Here is a 15,635-nt window from a genome sequence, read left to right as displayed (position 1 = left end):
TGCAGGGCAGTGATGTTTGACACTCTCAGGCCTGGCCTGTGTAGTCTTCCTCGATATCCTCCACTCTCTTCGTTGCTGGCTAGAGGTTTCAGAACTGTTTTTCTCTTCTGTGCATGCTAGCAGGGGAGCCATATCTTTCCCCTTGACCCAAGAAGGGAAGTCACAGCTTCTGAAGGGCTTGTTCTGGAGAATGCCCTTTACCCAGCGCGTGGGTAATTATGTGGCAACTTGGTGGGGCTATGGTGCCTCATCATTCAGTCAAACACCAGTCTAGATGTTGCTGTAAATGTATTTTTTAAGTGTGATTATAATTTACATTAAGTAGACATTAAGTAAAGCAGATTATCCTCCATAATGTAGCGGGGCCTCATTCAATCAGGTTGGAAGCCTTAATAGCAAGGATTAATGTTTTCTGAAGAAGAAATTCTGCTTCCAGACCACAATACAGGAACGCTGCCTGAGTTTCCAGCCTGGTGTAATTTTGCTTTACAGATTTTGGACATGCCAGCTCCCACCATTGCATCTTCAAATTGCTTAAAATAAATCTCTCTTAATCTCCCTATCTTCTTGCATGTCTGTCTGTCTCCATCTTATTTGTTCTATTTCTCTGGAGAACACTGCCTAGTGCACCAAAGAAAGAACCAATTACAATTCCTTTCCACACGATCCTTTTAACATTCCTATCACCATGTCATTCTGAGACTAGATTTAAGCTGTGTCTGTACACACACCAGACACTGCCCCAAGACAGAGATAAGCCACACAGCTTTTTAAAGAATTAAAACATAATGGTCCCCATATCCTGAGGATAGGACTCCAGAAAATGTGCATCCAGAAGGTGGAACGTCCTCTCAAAAACACCCTGTTTCTCAACCCCTCCCTGATCCCATACATGTGCAGGGAGGGAGCCAGAATGAGGACTGAGGCTGGATAGAGATTCTAATGCAGCCTGCAGAAAGTCACTTTCATTCTGACTAAGGCCTAAGGTTGCACATAGGATGGAGTGGCCACTTCTGAGAAGGAGTCAAACACTAAACAAAACAAAATAGAAAGAAACACTGAAAAGTTATAAGGTCCTTACCTGAGGCATTGGAGAGTGAATGTGGGAATTCACCCAAATTAATATCACTTCTAGTTCTGAGGTCAAGGTGCTATAGTGGAATCTGGGTATGGCTGGAAAGTGAGAGATTCCTTAGGACTCCTGTTTGCTAGGGGGAAGTCCTTCCTGGCCTCTGACTGGCTCGTTGTCATAGTGCCTGTGGAATCAGTTTTCTGGAAAGCCTCTCTCTGGGGCTCCAAGATTAGCCTTTGATCTGCTCATCTCTTTTCTGTTCTTTTCTGCTCTGAAGGCGCACATGCTCTTATGACTTCAGCGATCACCTCTCTGCTGCCAGCTTCCAGCTCCTCTTCTCACTCCGATCCTAGTCCCCTCAGCCCTGCTCCCTGAAGGGCATTGACTCTTGGTTTACTAAAACTGGCTCCTCTCTTGTGCCCTAGTTTGCATCACTCACAATGGATGCAAAAATGCCAGATGTTGGACCAGCTCCCGAAGACTTACACAAACCACCTCCGCTTCTTGTCTTCAAACCACTGTTGTCTACCTCTACCTTCACTCTTCACCGACCCCTGTTTTGCTTCATTCTTGCCAATGTTTCATCTGCTCCTGCCTTTCCCTAATTTTTAAGTGCAACCCAAATTTTAGATGCATAGTTCATGAACTGAATGATGGCAAGTATCGTCGTGGCCTGATCATCACAGCCTCCAAACCAGACATTCTCATCTTTCTCCCTGAACCATCTCTCTGGTTGGGACTATTTTTTACCAGCCTCCCATGAAGGTAAGAGGTTCAGATGTATTCAGCTCTCACAATCCCATTTCCTTGTGTCCAAAATCAAGGTCCCTCCAATACTCCTCCCACTCTTAGTTCTCTCCTAACTGCCAAGGTTTGAAACTTAAAAGACTTTTATTTTTTAAAGCTATAACTGTTGATATTTTAATTGATTTCATTGTCTTATGAAAGGGTTAAAGTAAAAATAATTTAATTACAATAGTTTATTTTATTACCATCAGGATCACAAAAGTGATCCTGTGAGTCATCGAATCTTGCCCAGTCAATGAAAGCTTCTTTGCTGTGATTACTTAATGTGCTGTTAATTGCTCCCAGTATATTAGCTTGCTCACAGTCTTCCAATTCTTTGGTATCGTTTGCCACTTTCAAGTACTTATTAGAACTCCCAGCTCTAATTCTGACTGGAATTTCACTGTAGACAAGGCTCCAAGTGACAGTCTTTAACTGAGAGGGCTGTCTTCTGCCCAGAAAGGACATGGTCGCTTTAGAATAACCTTGTAATAACGGAAGTAGTCTCGCTCTTGCATTTTTTTTATTTTGGGGAAGATTTTGAAGGTGCGCAAGTTATCGATGCTCTCGGTATCACACAAGAGATCACCCAGGACTCCAGTGACGCTTCTGGAGATCAGAAGGCCAAACTGGACCAGCAGGGCTGCCCTCCTCCTGGACGCTCTAGGGAGCAATAGATTTCCTTGACTCATCCAGCTTCTAGAGGCCACCTGTGTTCCCTGTCTCAGGACTGTGCATCACGTCGTCACATCTTCACTCCCTCTGTTTCTATTGTCACATGCCTTTTCTTTCCCTAAATACAGTTTAAAATCAGCCTTTTCCTCTATGCTGTAATTTCATTTAGCATCAAACCCCAGCACCTCTGTGATTCTACGTCATCTCTAACCAGCTCTCATCACCACTCACACAGTGGTTTCCACTCAGCCTCCCGGTCTGTTTCCCTTTCACCCATCCTGCGTACCACGGCCATATTGATCTTCCTCAAATACCTCCCCCAGCCTGCTAGCCACCTACTCTACAGGCTTTCAGGCTCATTGGTTCCTGCGGTGCCATGTCCCCTGGATGTGCTCTTGCAGAGGAGGGACAAGGCTGAGCTGGGATACAGCTAGAGCTCCACCGTATGTTAGTATTAGGACTAGAAGCTGGGCAAGTTAGTTAGCTTCCCCAAACCCTAGTTTCCTTAGCTGCACTATAGTGATAATGTGAAAGCACCTTTTTAATGCAATAAAACACTACGTAGGTATGAGGCATAACTGGGGTATTATCGTGCTCTTTTGTCTGGGTTTGAGATTTCCCATAAATCGGTCCTCAGGCAGTTGGAAGATTTTCTTTAAATCCTGGTCTTGAAATTCCTGAGGCGGAGGCTCCCAGGACATAACAAGAGTGCATTACATTGCTTTCAGATATTGGATTTCCGAAACTGTGACATTCCCTATTGGCCTTATTGTGGGTTAGTAAAGAGACTATAATCTGGGACGAGGTATCTTTGGGATAAGAGAACTTTTGTCATCCTGCCACACAAAGGCAGTGATTAAAGCTGCTGCACAGAATGAGCATGTTTGGAGAGAGAGGCAATGAGAAGAGCACCAAGGACTGAGCCCAGAGTAGCCCCAGCATAGGGCTGGACCATTTACGAGGCTTCTAGAGCCTAGTTCGGTGCCTGAGGGATAATAGGTACGAGATAAACATTTTTAAAGGTGTATACCATTAAATGGTATGTGTGTATTTTATTCATTCATTGATTCTTTCAACCAACAGATATTTATTAAATACCTAGAAAATATTAGTTTATGTGCTGGATACTGGGAGTACATTGATGATAAAAAAACAAAACAAAACTGTCATGGGAGCTTACAGTTGGAGGCTGGAGACAGACCTTAATCAAATAATCCCAACAATACAGTCACCAACTTAATAACATATAAACTAGTCTAGAGTGTCAGGGAATGTGTTTCTTAAAAAGTGGTATTTCAACTAAGGTACCTGAAGAGTGGCTGAGTCAGGGAATATTCAATAAATTCTTATCAGCAACGGCGGATGGCCTCTGCTGGAGGCCCCAGAGAGGAGGCTGTGCCATGGAATTTCTGGGGGGAGGAAAGAGCTGAGCCAGACACAAGGCGCTGGGCCTTCCTGCAAGTGTGTCTGGCAGGGTTTTTTAAATGACCTGATGCAAGTGTTTCCCACCGGGTGCATAAAGTTGCCTTACTTAATGGGTAGCATTAAAAACCCAAGTTTGAAAATTACTTGGAAAAATATCGCAGAGGTACGTGCAAAGTTTACGCCCCATTTACACAAACTTGTCCTCCTAAATTACATTTGTGGGCATGTCTTTGGGACAATCTCAGTGGAGACCCCTGTGCTTAGAGCCTGTCCACCCCAGCATGCGGCTCGGTGCTGCCTGGGGAGAACAGCACACATGTTTGGCATCAGGCAAGAGACTTGAGCCTGCAAATAATACCTCCCTTTACATAATTCAATTTTTTCAACTGCTGGTTTTTTACATCCTAGAATGTTATTAATTCTCTTTGCCCTTGAAAGGGCACAAGATGAAGTAGGTTAAGGATTAAAGAGAGAAAATGAGAAAAGCATTTTTTTGTTTCATTTTTATAATTTTAAAAGAAAATACTGCTTAGGAAGATAGGATGGAAGTTCCCAGCCGAAATCACAGGATCAGGTTGCAATGTAATGGAGTGTTTCGGAAAGCGTCCACGCAGTCCATCCATTAACAGGCATCTTCTGATGGATGCTAGAACTTTCCAAGGCTTTCCTCAGGCTGTGAGGCTATGCCCTCGAGGTATTTTTTTCTCCCCTCCTTTAATACTTTGTATAAAAGAATGTTCTAATCATAAAACAGTATGTTCATGTGGGATTTAAAATGTGAATTATGGAAGCAAATATGATATGTGTGAGAAAAAGAGACCATACTGGTTTATGCTTATGTTTATCATCCTGTATTTTCATCTTGCTTTTTTTTAATTATTTTTTTTTCTCATCACAGAGCTTTTGGGAATCTGTCTCTTCATTCATCTTACATGCTGTTTCTTAGAGCAATTTCATAATTGATACTTTTACATTTTAGAACATTCAGGGGGACAGTCAAAGAAAACATTAATTTATTCATATAATACAGAGCTATGAATTATCTAAATAAAGATCTAGGTCACAGATAGATTATCAGATTATTTAAATAGTTTGAAAGGTTACTTTTCTCAACATTTGAAGTGATTATTCTATTTATTTGCTTTTATTTCCTGCTCTTTTAATTACTAGATTCTTCCTTTTATTTAGCAAAGGATTTGTTCCTCCTGTCTTTTTGTGTTTGCAGGTCTGTTAAATCTCTATCTAGCTGGAATGCACACAGTTCTGAAAGCTGGGCTGGGCTCATACAGGGTCTGGCTTGTCCTTGATCTTCACAATTATGACCCCTCACTCCAGGCACTGTTTGTCTTTGGTCAATAGATTTTGTGCCTGAAAGTCTCATTAAGGATACTTATGGAAACAAAAATTTAGCACCTCAGGGTTTGGAGAGCATCATCCCCAAGTCAAAATGTTTTGTTTTATGACTACCCTTGCTTTGGAAACAGCATGTTTTTGGAAGACAAGAGACTGAAGCAAGAGAATAAAAGAAGACAACTGTTAAAGCATAAAGAATATAAAATTGGCCATGGTGGAAGAAAACAGGAAAAAGAAAAAGGTAACTGAGGCTAAACCTTAGCAGGAGATCCAATAGTCTCCTATTTTTAGAGCTTTTCCATTATTTGCTGTATTTAGTATTGACAAATTTAGCATGTGCCTGTTTGCAGCAGGTACAGGGCACGTGGAATTGACCTTTCAGGAACTGGACATGAATTCCTTTCCTCCATGACTTTTGTGGGCAAGTAACAGAAGTATATTCAAACTAGCTTTACCAAAAATGGGAAATTCATTTGAATAGATATTAAGATGTCTCACAGAACCTAAGGCAGGAAGTGGGTGGAATGTCTGCAACCAGAAATCAAGGACCATGGCAGTTACTCTCACTTAGCTGCACTCTCTATATCTGGGTCCCTGTGATTTTTTTTTTCCCTTGTCTCTGCAGATTGCTGCTTTATTCATCTCACTCTCCCTGTAGAGAAGATTTCTCTGCTTCTCTGTATTGGAACCCTGTCTGTGCCTTCTCAGTTCCATTGTCCCTGGTAAACTGACTAGTCTCTCTATACCCAAACTACAAATATTCAGGTTAGAAAAGCAGTTGGCTCTTGTCAACCAATGAATGTCTTCCTTCTGGATCAGGTGTTCCCTCTTATCCAATCAGTTGAAGCCCAGTGGAAGAGGGGATCCACAAACTTGACTTTAGGGACCCATACCTGGATATGTGAAATTGTTTTCAGAAAAGGAGGATTTGGTGGGGCAGAATCTCTGAAAGCTATTCATTACATTACACCCCAATGCCTTATTTTTCATTTAATGTGTTAGCTCAGAGAGGGAAGCAAGAAAGTCCTGGCTTGTCCACTAAAATTCTTGGCACAAGATATTCAGACACTGACAAATAAAATAGAAAGGTGGGAATCAATGTAGAAGAGGAGAAGCAGGAGGGTGGTAAGCATGGGTGATAGTATTTGATTTCATAGACAATTTCTTCCCATAGTCTTTTAAAATTATTCTCATTTGGAAATGACTCCAAGTGACTGCTGTCCCTCACACAAAAATATTCATATTCAACATCTTTAGACTTCAGGGAAATGCACATTAAAGCCACGCTGACTATCATTTCACACCAGTAGAATGGCAAAAATTAATAAGACTGAAAATGTGAGTGTGAGAATGTGGAGAAATGGAAAGTATCATACATTTCTGGTGCAAGTATAAAGTGGTCCAACTTTGGGAAACTATTTGGTTGCCTATAAATCTACCCTATGACCCAGCAATTTCCCTCCTACATACAGGGTGGGGCAAAAGTAAGTTTTACAGTGGTTTGTATGGTAAAATAATACAATAGTTAATAAATAATAATACAAGAATAAACTCTGTGTCTCACATACTCACAACTGTAAACCTACTTTTGCCTCACCCTGAATATACCCAAGCAAAATGAGTGCCTATATTTACCAAAAGACATGTACAACAATGTTTATAAATGTTTCACTCTTAATAACCTCAATCTAAACAACCCACCTGTTTAACCATAGTAAAATGGATAAACAAATTGCAGAATAGTTTTATAATGGAAAATAGTTTTCCATAATAATTACTATACAAAAATAAAAAAAGATAATCTATGGCTACATGTAATATTGATGAAGCTTATAGATGTATTCTTGAGTGAAACAAGTTCAAAACAAGAGCATGCTGCATGATTCTATCTATATGAAATTCAAGAATTGATTATAGAGGATTTCTGGTCAAGATGGAAGCATAGGTAAACATGGCTCATATCCTCCCACAACTACAGTAAAAACTACAACTAGACTACAAAACAAATGTCACCCATAATCAAGCTGTATGGAAGTCCAACAACCAAGGAATTAAGAAACCACATTCATCCAGATAGGCAGGAGGTGTGGAGATGTGGAGACACCGGACAGGTGCAGAGAAGTGGAGAGGTATGGAGAGGTAGGGAGACGTGGATAGGTGCAGAGATGTGGAATGAGTGGTCCCACACACATGTGCAGTGGATAAAAGTCAGGAGCAGTACCTCAGGAGAGAGGAATCCCAGATCCACACCAGACCACCCAGCCCAGGGTTTCAGCACCAGGAAGCTAAGTCCTCATAATGTCTGGCTGTAAAAACCAGTGGGGATTGAGGCAACGGAAGAAATCACATGATTCTCAGGAGTCTCTTCTTACAGGGCCTGCAACAGTGTTAGGACTTATGCAGATTCACTCCCTCTGGGATTTAGCAACAGAGCAACAGCTGAAAGGGCACTGGTGGCATATGAGGAGACATTGAAGTGACTGGCAACAGGGCAAGTGCTGGGAGACAGTTTCCTCCCAGGTGAAACTCCAGCGGCTAGGCAGTAGCATTGTCCCCTCTCTGAGCCCTCCCCCACACAGCTACAGAGCAGAGACACCAATTGCCCTGCCCTGGTGATACCTAAGTCTCCCGCCGTATCCATGCTACTAAAATAAGCCATACTACTAAGACAGGAAGTCAAAGGAGCTCTACCTAATACACAGAAACAAACACAGGGAGGCTGCAAAAATGAGGAGACAAAGAAATGTGGCCCAAATTAAATAACAAAACAAAACTCCAGAAAAAGAACTAAACAAAATGGAGATAAGAAATCTATCAGATGCAGAGTTCAAAACACTGGTTATCAGGATGCTCAAGAAACTCACTGGGTACTTCAACAGCATAAAAAAGACCCAGGCAGAAATGAAGGATACACTAAGTGATATAAAGAAAAATTTACAGGGAACCAACAGTGGAGGGTATGAAGCTGAGAATTAAATCAACAATTTGGAACATAAGGAAGAAAAAACATTCAATCAGAACAGAGAAGAAAAAAGAATCCAAAAAAAATAAAAATAAAGATAGGCTAAGGAGCCTCTGGGCCATCTTCAAATGTACCAAAATCCAAATCATAGGGCTGCTGGAAGGAGAGGAGAAAGAGCAAGAAATTGAAAACTTATTTGAAAAAATAACGAAAGAAAACTTTCCCAATTTGGTGAAGGAAATAGACACACAAGTCCAGGTTGCACAGAGTCCCAAACAAGATGGACACAAAGAGGATTATACCAAGACACATCGTAATTAAAATTCCCAAGGTTATTGTTTCTTGGCTTTTTGGCTAAAATCAAGTGTAGTATCTGTTCTTACCAGTTTAAAATGCCAAAGTTTAAAGATAAAGAGAGAGTCTTAAAAGCAGCAAGAGAAAAGCAGAGAGTTACCTATGAAGGAGTTCCCATAAGACTATCAGCTGATTTCTCATAGGAAACTTTGCAGGCCAGAAGGGACTGGCAAGAAGTATTCAATGTGATGAAAAGCAAGGACATACAGCCTACATTACTCTACCCAGCAAAGATATCATTTAGAATGGAAAGGCAGATAGAGTGCTTCTGAGACAAGGTAAAGCTAAAGGAGTTCATCATCACCAAGCCCTTATTATATGAAATGTTAAAGGGACTTATTTAATAAGCCAGTTGGTGAAAGACAAATACCATATGATCTCACCTATAAATGGAGTCTATTCAATAAAATAAACTAATGAACAAAATAAACCACAGGCATGGAAACATGGAGCAGACATGAGGACAATGGTGGAAAGAAGGGGAAGGGACTAGACAAAGAATATGTACGAATGACCCATGGACGTGGACAACAGAGTGGGAATTGACTGTGAGAGCAGAGGGTGGGGGTGGGATGGGTGGAGTGGGGTAAAGAGGGAAAAATTGAGACAAATGTAATAGAATAAACATGATTTAAAAATTTTTAAAAAAATAAAGGGACTTAAGAGAAACAAGAAGATCAAAACTATGAATATTAGAATGGCAATAAATTCACAACCATCAATTGAATCTAAAAAACAAACTAAGCAAACAAGCAGAGCAGAAATAGAATCACAGGTATGGAGGTCATTTGGAGGGTTTTCAGCTGGGAGGGGGAGTGGGGAGAATGGGGGAAAAGGTGCAGGGATTAAGAAGTACAAATTGGTAGCTAAGGAATAGACAGGGGCATGTTAAGAACAGTATAGGAAATGGAGTAGCCAAAAACTTTATACGCATGATCTACAGACATGAACTAAGGGAGAGATTGCTGGAGATAACGGGGGGTACCAGGTTAAGCAGGGCAAAGAGGGAAAATTGGGACAGCTGTAATAGCATAATCGATAAAATATATTTAAAAATAAAAATATATAAAAGCAAGAACAAGTAATGAAAAAATTAATTATAAATTATAGTTATTTTTGATGGGCTGGTGACTGATTTGGACATGAGGGGACAGAAATAATCTATATCTCGATCTAAGTGGTCATTACACAGGTGTAGAAATGTAAAAATTAACCAAACTGCACACTTAAAAAAATGAGTGCTGAGGTTCTGGCCAGGTAGCACGGATGGTTAGAGCATCGCCTCACTAGGCCAAGGTTGCAGGTTCGATCTCTGGTCAAGGCACGTTCAAGAATCAACCAATGAATGCATCAATAAGTGAAACTACAAATCGATGTTTCTCTCTCTCCCTTCTCTCTCTCTGAAAGAAACAAATATTTCTTTTAAGTTTAAAAAAGAAAGAGTGCCTTTTACTGTGTTATACTTAAATTTTTGAGAAAAAAAAAATCACTTGTTCTTTTCATAACGGAAGACCTTGGTAGGATTTCTCCAGGGCCATAGAGAATAGCACTCAAACATGCCAATCTGATGCCATGAATTTTTTCAAAATAGTGCCTCTAAATGTTTTGATTTGATGAGACTATATGAACAAACATTGGGGCTTTCCCTTCAGTGTTGTCTGGAGAAGTAGACTGGACACAGAGTACTGTTCGGTGTTTGGCAACATGGCAGGCAGACGGTAAGGGAGATTAGGGTACAGCACACTTGGCACACATTCCACTCTGCCTCAGGGACTATTCAGGCACAGCAAAAACAGATTTCCACTGGCACGTTAGTTAGCTCTGAGCCTGTCTTGGCTAGAAATACTGTGTCCTCTACAATTATCTTTCTCCATTTTTTGACAGGAGGATTATTTGTGCAAGGAGGTGATCACAGGGTCCTGGAGGACAGCGGGGCTCTTCCTCACCTTCAGTGCCTTTCCCTGAGGAGATAAGTTTATCGCATCCTTTGAGGTACAATCGCCAAGCACACCCAGAGTTATGTAATCTTCCCTCACATTCTATCTCTGCTGGGGCCTTCCTCAGTGCCATGTCATGTCCCTGTCAGGCGCTTCATAGGAGTTTCCAGGTCCTGGCAAGGTCTAGCCTTTCTTTGTGAACCTCAGGGTGGGCCCATTTAATTAATCTCCAAAGCATCTGGATCCTGTTTCTTGACACAGGTTAAATAACTAAGCTTCTTGAGCCCCTCTATCTAAGCTCCATGAGAACGAAAGAGTGAATTACTTTGAGGGATTTTCCTCAGTTCCATAATATCTTCCTCATGTGAGCTGACAAGGCGCTGTGCTCCATTCCCAGGAGTGAATGTCACCACAGAGGGGGGATCATCTTAATATCTGAAACGAGAGCAGCACATTGTGGGTTCAAGCCGGAGCTTGTGTGAGATGTCTTTGAGAGGAACTGGGAGGTTTTGTCCTATTGTTAATGGCCTTGTTTTAGCCACTCCCTGCATTTTTCTTTGCCTTCTCTCTCATTTCTATGTGTTCTTTCTCTGAGACACTCTTCCTATTGCAATACTTACTAAACATCACTAATGATTCTGTCCTGTAGTTGCATCTCCTAACGTTCTTTCCACTGGCATCACTCTTTCTATAGGAGAACTAGACCAGACCACCCCACACTATGACTCCTCTTTTATTTCCCCTCCTTCTCTACCCTGCCTCCATTTAACAATGTTACTAAACAAAATATGTAGACTTTTGAGAGCCATTTATATTGACACTTTTGTTTATTTAAATTGAGATGTTTTGTTAGAAATACACAATCTGTTTTCTTTTTATTTTAATCAAATTATACCAGCAAGATAGAGTAGATGACCTTTTTGTATACCTTCTAGTTTGTTTAAGGAGCATTTTTATCTAATTCTTCATCACTAGAAAATTTCCGTGTCTTTTTTTTTTAATTTGAAAATTTCTAACAATTACAAAAGGATGATAAATTGCCATATACTTATCACCAACTTTAACAATAATCTACAGTTTGTCAGTCTCCTTTCATTTATCCACCACACACATTTCCATTTTCTTCAGTGTTTGAAAGCAAATCCCAGATCCCATTTTGTTTCATTGTCCATACTTCAGTGCATTCATTGGCCTTTAACATTCACAAGGAAACACAAAGGTAGAAGGTATTAATGAAATTGTTTAAAAACTTTCATAAAACTGTCCATTTTTATGGGTAAATTTGTTTGGAAGTGTAAAAAGCCAATTTATTTATAGGTTAATTCAGTTGTGTTTCAGAGCATTCTAGAGCCTCAGAGAGAGGAATTCATAATAAAAGGCACCTACTTTTCAACTAACATCTATTCTTAGTGTTTCCCAGATATATCCACTTACCACAGGGTTTCTACTCCTCTTGAGACCCTTGGACTAGAACCAAACATGACACTTTAAATAATAACTGAAAAGGAAGATGGCCATCATACATTGTACTCCGTGGTTTCCACCCAACCAGTGGGGCAACTTATTTAGAAGTCTAAAATATCTTTGTTTTCAAAACAGCTCACCTAGTGCCAAATGTTTATTTGATTTTATAACATTCGAACAAACCAGAGACAATGGGTGGCACTACGCACCAGTAGGTCAGAACCAAAGAATAACAACGGAAGTTTTTCTGTTGGGTGTGTTCTTATTCCTAAGCTCTTCCGTGCTTTCTTCTCCAACTGAGGTGAGCTGTTTACTAAGCAGGTCTGGGGTCCCAGAATGAAAGCCTTGTTAAACTTAGACGAGAGAGGTCTTAATGGTTTCTACTATAAAAATGTTTTATTTACTCTGTGTGAATTCTTTCCTCTTTGAATAAATCAGCTGGAATCTGGGAAATTTGCCTTTGGCTTGCTTCATGTTAACATTGCTTCCTTTGAGAGTGGGGTCCTAGAGAATGGCCCATTTTCATAATAAGTCTCAGGCCAGTAGTGGAGGGTTGAGGGTTCAGCTCACAATTTGAGACAGTGGCAGCTCCCGATATTCTTATATCAGAGGGAGTTAAAATGCAGTAATCTGAGGGTTTGTCTCAAACTGCATTTTTCTAGTACTTTATATAAAATGCAGAAAAGAGCTCAAAGCTGTGCCACTGCTTCATGTCTACAGGCGGATGGAATCCCATAGCCTCTTCTCTCCACCTCAATTTATATGGCAACTTTGAGCTAATTCTCTCATAGTAGGCTTAGATGAACTTTGCCTATGAATGAATCCACAGAGTAGAGGCTATTATTACTAATTTACTTAAATCCTGCTTATTTCCAATAATTTGAGGCTTAGAATACTCACTTGTTCTCAGCTTTTTAAAAGATGATGCTTCTGATGGTACATGGTACTCTGTATGCACAGGTGTCACTGATTCAGGATCACTCAGCCCGCACAAGATGAGTTTTCTTAGCTTAGGGGTCTTTGGAGCTCTCAGAAGGGCTTCTCTTATTTGTCATTCTTTCTAGATTCTCTACCAGGAGGATAATTATCTAAAATCAGGGCCCTAACCGGGGTATGAGCATCATGAGGATTTGTGGATCCCTTGAAATTATAGGCACATTTATTAGGAAAGGACTTTTTCTGGAGAATCTACATTTTTCATTAGATTCTCAAATGATTCCATCTCCCCAAAAGGTTAAAATCCATTGTTTATGATTGAGGTTTATAGGTGGAATTTAGGGAAACCTCAGAAAAACTTTTGCCTTCCATACAGGCCTTCATTACTCAATTGTCATTGTCCCATTACCCTGTACAACCTGAGAGGTGAGTCATCTGTGTTTGACTGGCTCTCAATTGGTTTTTATAGAGATAGGAATCCTAAAAGGGACCTTTTGTTGACGTTGTCAGAAAGGCCATATATTAGTTGTGAAAAGCTGAATTTAATTTTCTCCCAAGGGCTTGTCAAAAACTCCAAATGCAGTGAGCTCATTTTCAGGGAACTAACATGAATTTAATGACAGAACATCAACTTTCATTTGTTTTCTAATCCACAGATTTCTAATACAGTTAGGTATTTTTAGCAATATGGTCAGGTGGACTCAAAACAACTGTCATTTTCTGTAAACATTGAATTCTCTTTTACCAAATACAGACACGGTGAGTGTGCCAGCAACATCTCTGACCTATTTGGGCAGATGAACAGCATTTCAAAAATTATCCACCATAGTGTTCACCTCCATAAATGTAAATAATTGAGAAGTAGGTGTCATTACAAATGACAGGCTTTTAATTACAGAAAAGGCCTTTCATCCAAAAAGCTGAAACACAGACATATGCTATTAGCACCATTACAGAGTTACATAATTTGTCTCTACAGTAGGTACCGTAGAGCCTAGGCCTTCAGATTTTCAATTTGACCTTGATGTGATTTGTGTTTTGTTTTTAATTTTCTGCTTCATGGTTCTTGAGTTTTTGCTGTTAGTCTCTGACTATAAAAAGGACACTTGATCATCATTCTTCTAAACATTTCTTTAAAAAATAACTTCAACACCTGCAGTTGAAGACCCCTGACCAGAGGTTTCCAAATTGCAGTACATAAACCTTTAGTTGGTGGGGAGGATCGCGGGGAACGGGTGGTGAAATCAAGTTACTCTTTCCACATGGATTTATTTTTTTTAAATAAAATAGTATCACTTCTTGGCCTTTTGGCTAAGATCAAGTGTAGTATCTATTCTTATCAGTTTAAATAAAATAGTAGAATATAAAATATCAGAGGGAATTGTCTATAGTAATTATAATTTTATGAAATTTTTGTTTTATATATGTGTTTTGGTGGTGGTGTGCTAATAAATGTTTAACAACTGGGAATGAAAAAAGAGGCATGTGTGTGTATATATGTCCATAAATCTATTGTAAATTTTACTGGTATAAAGTGTGTATACCTCACAAATTACAAATAATACATATACAGTACTCTTTATTATAAATTTCATATACCAACTTATTTCACAGAATGCTTTCATTGATTTTTGCCAAACTTCTGTATTCATAGCCAACCTATGGTTGCAATTCAACTCTAATTTCAGAAAAATCAGACTATGCATAAATGCTCGATTTCTATCAGATTCATCAAAGTAGTCCCTCAAACTACTGATGAATGAGTGTATTCTGACATGACTGATAGATGATACTTTCATTTATGTTAAAAGATGAAAGTGAAACAATAAAGATATGTCAGAATTTCACCAGTTCATGAGTCACATGAGTAAATCTTTGTTGAATCTGATCATAGATCATAATTTTCAAATACTGGACTGGAAGAATAGTTTCTCAATTTTTGGTGTTATTTATAATGTAACAACTAAAGACACTTTGAAATGCAACCTGCATTATAAATATTTTTCCATCACCTTCACTAGAAGAGTATCAACAAAACAACTAACCAAAGCTGATTTATACTTTTTGCGAATTTCTGAGGTGTAAACATTCCCACTGTGGCTAGTTCAAGCTACCACAGTGACATCACAGGACGCAGAGTTGGAAGGAGGCACCTTAGCTCACCATTACAGATTTCTATCACATGGATGCAAGAGATACCTCGTGAGCAGAGAAATTAGTAAAATAATTAGGAAGCAATGAGTTGTATTTGTTACCTTTGTTTTTAATAGAATTTAATTATAAATTCATGTAATTTAATTTTTAATAATGATTGTGTCTAGTAACTGGCTTACAAAATTTAGGAAAATGAAACAATCAGCTCTCAGGATCCCACACAAGCTGGCTCCAGCCCACCCTGGCCCGAGCTGCCTCTCTCACTTGGTCTCATATCACTCTAGCCCCACTGGCCTTCTATCTGTCTTCCGAGCAGGCCAAGCTGGATCCCACCTCAGGCCTTCATCTTGTTCTTCTTCTGCCTGAATCCCTCCCCCTCCCCTTTCACAGAGTGGGCTCCTCAACATTCACGCCTCAGCTCAAATACCACCTTCTCCGAGAGGGCTTCCCAGACTACCCCTTCTAAAATAGCACACTTTAGAGGCAATTTACAATGATCTTGTTCATTTGTTTGTTG

The 15,635-nt window shown here is 39.8% G+C and overlaps 2 pseudogenes; both read left to right on the top strand.

Moving 5' to 3' along the window:
- Positions 1-8,607: 8,607 nt before the first annotated feature.
- LOC129076081 (uncharacterized) lies at positions 8,608-8,698 on the top strand (annotated as a pseudogene).
- Positions 8,699-14,255: 5,557 nt separating this feature from the next.
- LOC129076079 (uncharacterized) lies at positions 14,256-14,351 on the top strand (annotated as a pseudogene).
- Positions 14,352-15,635: the final 1,284 nt, after the last annotated feature.

Source organism: Pteronotus mesoamericanus, unplaced genomic scaffold (assembly GCF_021234165.1).
Source record: "Pteronotus mesoamericanus isolate MK-2021 breed Mesoamerican mustached bat unplaced genomic scaffold, CSHL_Meso_final contig_56, whole genome shotgun sequence".
Classification (NCBI taxonomy): Eukaryota; Metazoa; Chordata; class Mammalia; order Chiroptera; family Mormoopidae; genus Pteronotus; species Pteronotus mesoamericanus.
Note: the sequence above shows the minus strand (reverse complement) of the source record. Positions and strands in the feature narration are given on the sequence as shown.